This window comes from Myxocyprinus asiaticus, chromosome 15, assembly GCF_019703515.2.
Source record: "Myxocyprinus asiaticus isolate MX2 ecotype Aquarium Trade chromosome 15, UBuf_Myxa_2, whole genome shotgun sequence".
NCBI lineage: Eukaryota > Metazoa > Chordata > Actinopteri > Cypriniformes > Catostomidae > Myxocyprinus > Myxocyprinus asiaticus.
This window is the reverse complement of record NC_059358.1, coordinates 2,456,669-2,468,891: the sequence shown is the minus strand read 5'-3', so window position 1 is coordinate 2,468,891 and position 12,223 is coordinate 2,456,669. Positions and strand designations below refer to the sequence as shown.

General features: G+C 38.1%; 1 pseudogene; it reads left to right on the top strand.

Annotated features, from left to right (window-relative positions):
* Positions 1–335: 335 nt before the first annotated feature.
* Positions 336–12,223, top strand: part of LOC127453361 (myomesin-3-like) — an 82,634-nt pseudogene continuing 70,746 nt past the window's right edge.

Here is a 12,223-nt window from a genome sequence, read left to right as displayed (position 1 = left end):
CGTATGTGTGTGTGTGTGTGTGCGTTTGAGAGAGAGAAAGAAAGAGAGACTGGAAGAAAGTGTTTTCAGTTATAGGATACAAAGGTCACCCAGTAAATCAAACTTCAAATGCAGGATGATTTGAGAATGAGTAATAGAGCCCGTCAGCACTGGATTGAAGGTCGAGTAGAAGTCTGACTTTAGTTATGCAGTTTAAGTCGAGGTGAGACGGGAGAGAGAGGAGCAAGATAGTGATATTTGTTCCGTTTGTAATCTTTAACATTTTTCTCTCACTCTAAACTGCTCTGTCAATGTCTCATATAAAGTAGAGTCACACTCTGTCTATTTATCATAAGATGGGACATGTTGGAGACATGATCAGCCAGGTGAGATTTAAGTTAACGTTTCTGTTTGAATTCACATCCGTTTTTAAAGAACAGAACAAAGATTAATTATGAAGAGTATTCTGGGTTCAATACAAGTTTAGCTCAATCGACAGCATTTGTGGCATAATACTGATTATCACAAAAATTAACTTCGACTCTTTAAAAAAGCTCAAATCTGGGTTCCAGTGAGGCCCTTACAATAGAAAAAACATATAATTTCAGTGCATAAAGATGTTTTAAATTAAAAATAAATACACAATACTAAAAGAAAAGCTTCAGTGTGCTTTTCTGGAACACTAACATATACCCAATACTATTAAATTATAGTTTAGCTTACTTTTGAAAAAATGCCGGCAAAATTCCCTGTATTAAATTAGATAAATTACCAAATGAAAAAATATATATTTTTAGACCTATATATGCCTTTTCTTTACACAAACTTAAATTAGCCGTCCTGTTCTGTAGACAAATAAAGTCGGCTGAATTACATTTTCTACACTTCAAGACTATAAACTATCAGAACTATTTGTCCAATGCGGAGTTCACTTTCCGAAAACGAGCTTTTGAACATTTTAAAACATTTAAATATTTTAAATCTAATCCTCTTTACCTCGGATCACTTTGCTGAGCTTCTTCAGAAAATGTAAATTGCATTATGACACAAATTATTTTTAGATGATAATCAAGTTCAGTTGGTCGTTAAAAGTTGCTGGACAAATATGCGGGACATAATGCAGTTGTGATGGTGATGCTTTAGATTAGATGATTGTTCAAAATAGCCTGTTGAATATCAGGAATGTATCATAAACACTGATGTTACACCACATCACTTTTTCTTTAATAGTTGTGCACACAGCATATGCACATCGATGGATGCTCCTTATACTAAGACTGAAAGTTTCCCCCACTACTTGGTGCAGGTTGCCAGCTTGAACAGGGCCATGACGATTTGCTTTCGGGTCAGAACCGGTGTCAACCTGCGATAGGTGCAACATCAGGACCAATATTACAGTCCTATCAGAAGGGCAACTGTTCCCTTATGATTGCAATTCCTCCTCTTCTGATTGCATTTATTTGTGAAATTAAAATGACAGTAAACTGGTAAATTTCAATGAATCGTCTCAATACTCTCCCCATTTTACCAAAACTTAGGGACAAAATTAGGGACATCTGGGAGGTGAAATAGTGATAAACACACATTTCTGTATGTAAACGGCTTAAGGGAAGATTTATTTTGCGATAAACCAAAACTTATGCGACAAAGTGTTCTTTTTAGGCATGACGTCATCACGCACACCATTTCTATCAATAAAAGGCCATTTGAATGGAAACAGGCAAGTTTTTTTTTTTACGCATTTTCACTTTGTAGATAACAAAACAGCGCGAAAGGTGGATGGAAACTAGGCTAGTGTCTCTGTCAAAGAAACGTTGCTAGCAGTCTCGACTCTCTCGAGTGCTATCACTAATTTGCTCACAAATACAAATTGCTAGATTAAATTGGCTGATCAGTACAGTGGCTGAATAGAATAGAAGTGTCTGAACAGAACGAAATCTCTCAATTGGGTATTTTTTCAATTGAGACTGAGATTATAGAGTTTGGAATCTAGCGGTCAAAATGACTGCTATGGCCATTCTAGTATATACAGAATTCCGGTAGTTCTAGTGTTAATGATAAAAAACAAAGAATACTCTGATTTTAAAAATAATATACATATGTTTTTATGAAGACATTTTGTCACTAAAAGGAAACTGTTTTAGATTTAAACAAAACTTTCTTATTGTGTGTGTACATACGCTAACCAGCAATGATATAAAGTTCTAGCTAGGTGGTTTATATAATGTTAGTAGGTTAATTGAGATGTTTCGTGTTCTCCCAAAGAAATGCTTACTTAACCGTTGTTATGCTGAGCTCTAAGGTTAGCTAGCTAGCAAACACAAACCTGTAGCTGCTAACTCTGTCCCTGCTGCTACACTTTGAGTTTCTGGCATCCTCTCAAACTCATCCACTGCTACCGATTTCTGTTCTAAATGCTTGCATTTGCCTTGTTTCTTTCTAAAGAAGTTACGAATGTCAATTGTTTCCCGCTTCGTCTTATGCTGCTACTCTTGAAAGACATTATGCTGAGCGATAAAGGGGGTGGGGCATTCACAACTCTATCTGGACTGGCAGGTGCTTTGGCTGTGTGTGTGTGTGTGTGTGTGTGTGTGTGTGTGTGTGTGTGTGTGTGTGTGTGTGTGGGTAGGGGGTTGATCAGGGGAGGAGTCATGCGAAGTAAGCGGTGCATTCGTATGATTGTAAGACACGCAAGTAGACGTCTGTATATAATCACGCAGCAATGCCGTTATGGTAAATATTCATAGTACAAATATATTATTGGAATTGGATCAAAAGACCCGGGGCTTAAGCCCCGGAAGCCCAGGCCTAACGATGCCACTGATTCACACCTCTACTAGCAACCACTTATCAAAGCTCTAGCAACCACACAGAACTATCTATATATCTATCTACCTATCTATCTATCTATCTATCTATCCGTCTGTCTGTCTGTCTGTCATTCTATCTATCCATCCATCCAAGTTCAAGTTCAGACTTTATTATCCTCTACAGAGGCAGTTTGGAAGGTAAGCAGCAGTTCATACATACAAAACAAAATTTGAAATTACAATGAATCCTTTATAAAAGTGGTAACAGCCGGAATAAATTAGTATTTGTATCTGTTGGTCTTTGAAACATTGAGGATGTTTGTATCTCCGAACAGAGGGAAGCAACCCAGTGAATCTCAGTGAACAAAGGGTGACTAAGGTCAGAAAGAATTAGCTGAGCCTTCCTAAGTTGCTCTAGTCACATACAGTTGCGTCAGATTACCAACTAACTTACTATACTTATTAACAATGTTACATAATTTACTCTTGTTTCTTACGTTAAGGTCACCATGCCTGCAAATAAAAGAAAAAGTCCAAACAGATTCAATAAAACAAGAATGAAACAGTTTCATAAAAGTGACTACGAAGTTTCCTCAAGTAATACATTCGCTGGATAGCTTTACCTCGAATAACATCAGTATTAGCCTCAAAAGACAGTTTGTCATCAATTACAGTTCCCAAGGACATGTATTGCTTGACAACCTCCACAGGTTGTCCCTTTAAGATAACAAGCATAGTAGGAAAATAATTCCTATGAAAATCAATGGACTTCTCTTTAGTCTTAAGAACATTCATATTTTAAAAAGACTGATCGCACCAGTGTGTGAACATATCTACTACAGGACCATGGCTGCAGCCAGAATCATTAAGTAGAGATACAATTACTGAATCATCAGCAAATTTGATACTATATCTTCCCTCACATGTACTCTGACAGTCATTAGTGAATAACGAAAATAAAAGTGGGGACAGAACACATCCTTGTGGAGAGCCAGTAGAAGATACCAATTTGCTGAACAGCACACCATTGACCCGTACTCTCTGGGATCTATTAGTTACAAACTCAACCAGCGAACACACTGTTTAAAGTCCAAATTAAAGTGATCAATGAGCTTTCTAGCTAAAATGTGGGGCTGAATACAATTAATAGCAGAGGAGAAATCAATAAAAAGGAACCCTGCATGATTTTTGGTTCCCTTCAGGTGCCCCAGGGCCAAGTTAAGAAGAGTGCAAGTGGCATCCTCCACTCCTCAACCGGTTCTATAAGCAAACTGAAGAGGATCAAGTAGCAAATGTGTCATGGCTAAAATCTCATCCTTAACAAATTTTTCACTAATGAAGTGAGTGCCACTGGCCTATAGTCATTAAGGGACTCAGGAGACTTAGAGAGAGTCATCCATCCATCACCTATCCACGCCTTAGTAACAACCCAGAGAGCCTTAGCAACCGCCTAGCAAGGCCCTAGCGACCACCCAGAACACCCTAGCAACTGCCTAGCAATGCCTTAGCGACCACCCTGAACACGCTAGCAACCTTCTATTCAGACTCCACCTGTCAAAATTCAAATGAGCCACAAGACCTTTACTATGCCTTTTGCTGCTCTATTGAATCTCTATTTATTTCTGTCTCTATCAATATGTATTTCTTTCTATCTCACCCTCCCTTCTCTCTCTCTCACTCTCTCTCTCCCCATCTCTTCCTGTCTTTTCTATCTATCTATCTATCTATCTACTAACAAAAGTTTTCTTCCTGCAGGCGGCGCTTGACAGCTCAGAAACCAAATCCTCCATTCATCCGCATTGAAATCTCAGAACGTTTTTATTTCAAATTGGAGACATTTTATCACTGGAATGGATAGTGAGCATTGCAAAATTCATTCTTGTGAATGGGAATCCCCCTCAGCAGTATCTAAGCATTTTTTAAATCCTCCAGTATAAATAAACGACTACGATTGGCCCATCCTGGCCAGCACTGAGAAAAGTAACAGTTAACACATGACAGCACCGTCTACGTGCTGTTTCGGTTGCATTGACCTTTGGACAATAATTTACACCAGATTTTTTAATGATAATGAAAAACTTTAATCAAATCAAATCACTTTTATTGTCACACAACCATATACGTACACAAGTGCAATAGTGGGTGAAAGTCTTGGGTGCCGTTCCGAGCAACATAGCAGTCATGAAAGTGATGAGACATACACCAATTTACAATAAACAGATTTACACATCACAACTTACATATCTAATATACACATAATTACACACAACACAATATACAAATAATAATATACAATGTACAGTATACAATACACACAGTATAGAATATTGTATAGTATACAATACACACAATATAGAATACACATTATACAAAAAAATAGTATATATAGTATATATAGAATGTACAGTAGGTTGTATTGTACTGTATTGACATTCAGGCTGTCAGTTGATAGTCAGTTGCCAGTGTTGTTAAGAGAGAATATAATTTATGACAGTCCAGTGTGAGATTAATAAAGTGCAGTGCTGATGTATATTGATTGTGAGAAATCAAGAGTTCAGCAGTCTGATTGCTTGGGGGAAGAAGCTGTCATGAAGTCGGCTGGTGCGGGTCCTGATGCTGCGAAACCGCCTGCCTGATGGTAGCAGTGATAGCAGCCCATGGCTCAGGTGGCTGGAGTCTCTGATGATCCTCTGAGCTTTTTTCACATACCGCCTGGTATATATGTCCTGGAGGGAGAGAAGCTCACCTCCCATGATGTGTCTGGCAGTTCACACCACCCTTTGCAGTGCTTTGCAGTTGTGGGCGGTGCTATTGCTGTACCAGGCAGTGATGCAGCCAGTAAGGATCCTCTCTACAGTGCAGGTGTAGAACCATGTGAGGATGTGGTGGTTCATTCCAAACTTCCTCAGCCGTCTCAGGAAGAAGAGGTGCTGATGATCCTTCTTCACAATGGCCCCAGTGTGGATGGACTATTTGAGTTCCTCAGTGATGTGGACACCCAGGAACTTGAAGCTGCTGACTCTCTCCACTGGTGCTCCATTGATGGTGATGGGACTGTGTTCTCTATCTCTTCTCCTGAAGTCCACCACAAGCTCCTTTGTCTTGCTGACGTTGAGAGAGAGGTTGTGCTCCTGACACCAGTGTGTCAGAGTGTGCACCTCCTCTCTGTAGGCTGTTTCATCATTGTCAGTGATCAGACCTACCACCGTCATATCATCAGCAAACTTAATGATGGCATTGGAGCTGTGTGTTGCCACACAGTCATGTGTGTACAGAGAATACAGGAGTGGGCTGAGAACACAGCCCTGTGGGGCTCCAGTGTTGAGGGTCAGTGAGGAGGAGATGTTGCTGCCTATTCTAACCACCTGGCGTCTGCTTGACAGGAAGTCCAGGATCCAGCTGCACAGCGAGCTGTTTAAGCCCAGAGCCCGGAGTTTCTCATGAAGCTTGGAGGGCACTATGGTGTTGAATGCTGAGCTGTAGTCTACAAACAGCATTCTCACATAAGTGTTTTTTTTTTCCAGGTGGGAGAGAGCAGTGTGTATTGTAGATGCAATGGCATCATCAATGGATAATCAATGGAGCGGTTGTTGCGGTAAGCAAACTGAAAAACTGCAGTCACAGTGCATCACTACTCCAGAGTCTGCTAAATCTTCCTTAAGGTCTATTGCAGTCAAACAGGGTTTTTGATTTACCTTTCTAGCAATCCTATGAGGAGTTCTCTCTGAAAGTTTTCTTGGTCTTCCAGACCTCAACTTGACCTCCACCGTTCCTGTTAACTACCATTTCTTAATTACATTACGAACTGAGGAAACGGCTACCTGAAAATGCTTTGCTATCTTCTTATAGACTTCTCCTGCTTTGTGGGTATCAATTATTTTAATTTTCAGAGTGCTAGGCTGCTGCTTAGAGGAGCTCATGGCTGCTGATTGTTGGGACAAGGTTTGAGGAGTCAGAGTATGTGTAAAGCTTTGAAATTTGCATCAGCTGGCCTTTCCAAACAATGATTGTGAACAAGCCATAGCCCTAATAAGCTAATTAAGGTCTGAGACCTTGGTAAAAGTTATCTGAGAGCTCAAATCTCTAGGGCTGCCCAAACTTTTGCATGGTGCTCCTTTCCTTTTTTTCACTCTAAAATTGTGCAAAACAAAAATAATACACTTATCTTGCTTAAAATGTTTAAAAGAATGTTTCATCTGTAACTTTATGCCTTTTGGAGATCAATTCATCTTCTACTCACTTAACTATTCACAGCAACAGAAATTTTGGTCAGAGGTGCCCAAACTTTTGCCTGCCACTGTAGGTGATTACATGACATCAGTTCTATTTGTATTAAGCTACAAATTAAATTCTTAGACTAGAAATCCATGGATGCAATTGTTGTTTTAACTCTGATTACAGCTATTAATCCTTGCCGGTAGACAATAAGTCTTTATTAGTAGAGTTAGTCTTCTTTAAGGCAGGATCCCAGTCCCATTCTGCTGAAGAGCTCGTGGAATCTAATTGGCTATTGTTGACTTTGTCCACACTAATACATTAATGCATTTTACCTCTTGTTTTAACCTTTTCTTCCATGTTTTTTTTTATTTATTTTTTTATTTGTGCAGCACATGAAGGAGCTGATGCCCGACTGCAGCACTCATTGACTCAAAGTAGATGCCACTGTGGGTTTTTTAATGCAAAATGGCTCTTTTTTTTACTTTTATCCCCTTTTCTCCCAATTTGGAATGCCCAATTCTCACTACTTAGTAGGTCCTCATGGTAGTGTGGTTACTCACCTCAATCTGGGTGGCGGAGGACAAGTCTCAGTTGCCTCCGCTTCTGAGACCGTCAATCCGCGCATCTTATCACGTGGCTCGTTGTGCATGACACCGCGGAGACTCACAGCATGTGGAGGCTCATGCTACTCTCCGCGATCCACGCACAACTTATCACACGCCCCATTGAGAGCGAGAACCACTAATCACGACCACGAGGAGGTTACCCCATGTGACTCTACCCTCCCTAGCGACCGGGCCAATTTGGTTGCTTAGGAGACCTGGCTGGAGTCACTCAGCACAAAAATGGCTTTTTTTAAGTCTTTCTCAGTGCTGTCAGGGTGGGCGCTTTGAAGGAGTCACTCTTTTTTTGGATATGAATGAGAAATTATAATAAATGCACAAGAATGGGTCTCAAATATACAGCTTGTCGATTGATCAGTGTGAGGAACACATTGAAATTTAAGTCACTATTCTCTAACCTTTTCCTCTGCTGAAACTCTGAAATTTTTATCTGGATGCAAACACAAATTACATTTCAGAGCTTTGGCGAAGGGAAAGATTTTCAACAGTTAACTGTGTAAAGTTATCATATTGCTTCAAAAGACTGGATATATTGAACATGAGTCATAATGACAGAATTTGTGAGTGAATTATACCTTTAAAGAGAGCAGAAGACAGGGAGAGAGTTCATTTGGGAAAACTCAGCTTTAATTTATGTGTATTTTATATTTATGTATTCCATCAGCTGGAGTGATTCATTCAAGCTTGCTGGAGGATTTTAGATCTTGATATCGAACCCTCCTTTACTCTTTCAAGCACATTTCTCCAGAGAGGTGATTAACAGGGTAATAAATGTGTGAGCAGTCAATCCAATGAGAAATAAACATTTACAGTATGTCAACTCTAATTCAAGCTTCTTCCATAATCTAAATCCAAGAGGTCTAAATACTGTAACTAATTCCTTATTAGAATCTGTAGCCATAGAAAATATAAATGATTTATCAGATGCTTCTAATTCTTATATACAACAGCACAGGGTTCATAATTAGTGGTGATTGCTAAATCAGACATCACTATTACTATTGCTCATACTTTGATTCAAACAAACACGAAACCCTAAGTATTAAACTTTGGTTCTATGGTTGGGAGCCAAGAACCAGTTAGAAAAGAACCACAATAAAAATCAGTCAGAACCGAACGATTTCTATGACTTTGTTTCTGTTAATGGTTCTTGAATGTGCATTTACTTTGAAAGTGTTTGCGGCTACCACTCAGCGGCACTCCAAAACCGCTATTGAATCAGCAGCTGATTCCCAAACAAATGACTCTTATGAATTGGTTCGTTTGAATCTACAGTGTGTAACACAGCTCGACCAGTGTAACCTGATTCCCAAACAAATGACTCTTTTGAGCCGATTCTTTTGAATATACGGAGCGAAACACACAGTGCGATCAGCTTATTCTGATTTCCGAGTGAATGAATCTTATAAGCCGAGTCTTTTGAATCTACAGTATGTAACACACAGCTCAACCAGTGTAACCTGATTCCCAAACAAATGACTCTTTTGAGTTGGTTCTTTTAAATCTACAGTGCAAAACATACAACACGGCCAATGTAGTTTGATTCCCAAACAAATGACTCTTATGAGACAATTCTTTTGAAACTACACTGCAAAACATACAACACGACCAGTGCAGCCTGATTCCCAAACAAATGACTCTTATGAGTTGGTTCTTTTGAATCTACACTGCAAAACATACAACGCGACCAGTGTAGTAGCCGATTCCTTTTGAATCTACAGCACGAGACACACAGTGCGACCAGTTTAGTCCAATTCTCGAGTAAATGTCTCTTATAAGCCGGTTCTTTGGAATATACAGCACGAAACATCACGACCAGTGCAGTCCGAATCCCAAACAAATGGCTCTTATGAGTTGGTTCTTTTGAATCTACAGTGCGAAACAAACAGTGCGACCATTGTAGTCCGATTCCCGGACGAATGACTCTTGTGAGCCGGATGTTTAGAATCAGCAGCATAAACACACATTGCGACCAGCGTAGTCTGTGGGTGAATGATTCTTATGAGTTGTTTCTTTGGAATCAGTAGAGCAAAGCACAGTGTTTCTTACTGAAAAACAAAATCTGTTTGTTCTTTTTAGTAAATCATAAACTTACTGAACCTTACATGTCCAACTTGAAATGAACCAAGCATTCAGAGTAATTACTGGTTGTTTGTTGATAAGACAACGTGTAGTTTAGGATGTGCAATATGACTTGATTTAATTAGTGGTATTTTACTAAACAAAATAATAAATGAATGAATGCATTTTTCTCATTTGAAAACTCTGTGTAAACGAAATATTTGCAAGAATCTGTTCTGTTAAAATATGAAATGATCTCATCATTTGGTAACAGCTGCACAAACCACCACTCAGAACACCTTAGCCACCACAAATGTCATGGCAACCACCCACAGCACCCTAACATTACGGCGGCAAGCTTTGCATAGGCAAGCACCACTATGAATCCACTTTTTAAATGTTTCTTGGTGATTCCCGTGCAATATCACAGACCATTGCAGGGCAGTACACATTCAGAGCAAGAGTGATCTAAATTCCCATTTAAGATCTGGTTATACGAGGAAACATCACAATTCATTTGCAAGCCTCTGGATGCAAATTACAGCTGCACACATCATGTTCCATTCAATCTGGCCTCAATTACCTGTTCTGTCTCTAAAAGCAATAGCTAAACAAATAGCTTGTCAGGAATCGTGCATTCTCAAATTCTGTCACACCGGTCTTCTGTGTGTCCACTGCACAGGTCTGTGCCATTTGACACATTACACAAAGTTTTGTTGTCGTTCTTGAGATTTTTGTAATTCTTTTTATGCTGTTTCCCAGGAATGGAAACACAAAAGAAAATGAAATGATATTTTTTTACACTTCATTTTCCCTGGCGGCCATTGAAAAGAAGAATGTGAACCAAAGCTCGTTATTTTCTTAAATAAATGTATTTAAGTTAAGTTAAGTTAGTCACTAAATAAATGTAATTAAAAGTGACTGAATTGTAAAGCTGATGTCTTGATTTCTGTATAAAACTATGTCAGCGAGAATAAATGTTGCCAGTCTATGTTAGAAGTAGGTGATAAAAATGGCTTAAATAAGCTCAAAAATTATTTTATTTCAATTTTAAAACAAAATTACATTTAATTGAATTGTGTAATGTTTAACTAAATTAAATTAATAAAACTTTAAATGTTTATTTATTTTTTTACTTTATTTTATTAAAGAATACTCAGTTCAATTTGATGGCATTTTGTTATCATTTTAAAATAAATGTAAAAAATATTTTTTTTGTGTGTTAAATAACCATGTGGCAATGCCTATTTTTGCATAATTCTGTCAATTAAATACTTCACAAATTAAATGTACTTTCTCATTTGATTATTTTGGAACTTTTTGGACACAAACCATAAGATAACAGTATTCATAAAAAATTAATGTCAAGTCTGGCATCAGTTTTTCATCAAAATTGCCCCTGAAATTCAAAACGTGGGGGCAAAAAAATGCCCAGTTTCTTTTATTATTATTATTATTATTTATAACATAATATGTAATTCTTAATATTTTATTCTAAGCCTATTTATACATATTACCACATAAATTATGATTTGATGATTTTAATAATTTTCTGGGTTTTAATCTCAATCTAATTATTCAGATTGAGAATTTATGTAAATGAATTGATTAAACTGAAGTGTTTTAAAATAATAATGGCACCCTATATTTTTATATGTTTGGAGAAAAAGTGCCATCATAAACGTAAATAAATAAATAATCAATAAAATAAAAAAAGCCCCTGAAAATTAGATCCATTACGGCCCCTTTATAGAAAAGTTCATTTCTGAAACATTTGTATTATTTTAATTGTATTATATTGCCAAAATTAATCATGAAATATAATTGCACCTAATAACAGGCACATGTAAGGGATTCCGTGTGTGGGTTCTGATGATGAATTATGATTGACAGCTCATAATGTTTCTCTTTATAATAAATGTGTTTTTGTATACTGCTAACTTTTCTTCTTCTGTCTTATCCTCTCAAGTCCCAGTTCCAGAGTCAGATGCTCAGCTGGCCTCCATCTTTCCTCCATCATTTGTGAAGGAGGGAGAGAACTTGATTCTGCAGTGTAGTTTCACCTCAGCATTACTGCCGTTCCAACAGGATGTGATGTGGTACAGAGATGGTGCGTATCACAGCATGAGGGATGCCCACTTCATACTAAAATTTATATTCTGTCATTATTTACTCCGGCCCATGTGATTCCAAAACCAACATAGCCTCATGACAATATGATTATGAGCCGATTCTTTTGAATCTACAGTGCAAAATATACAACGCGACCAGTGTAGTCCGATTACCTTACAAATGACTCTTATGAGCCGGATCTTTTGAATCTACAGTGCGAAACAGAAAATGCGACCAGTGTAGTCCGATTACCTTACAAATGACTCTTATGAGCCGGTTCTTTTTAATCTATAGTGCAAAATATACAACACGACCAGTGTAGTCTGATTACCTTACAAATGACTCTTATGAGCCGGATCTTTTGAATCTACAGTGCGAAACAGAAAATGCGACCAGTGTAGTCCGATTACCTTACAAATG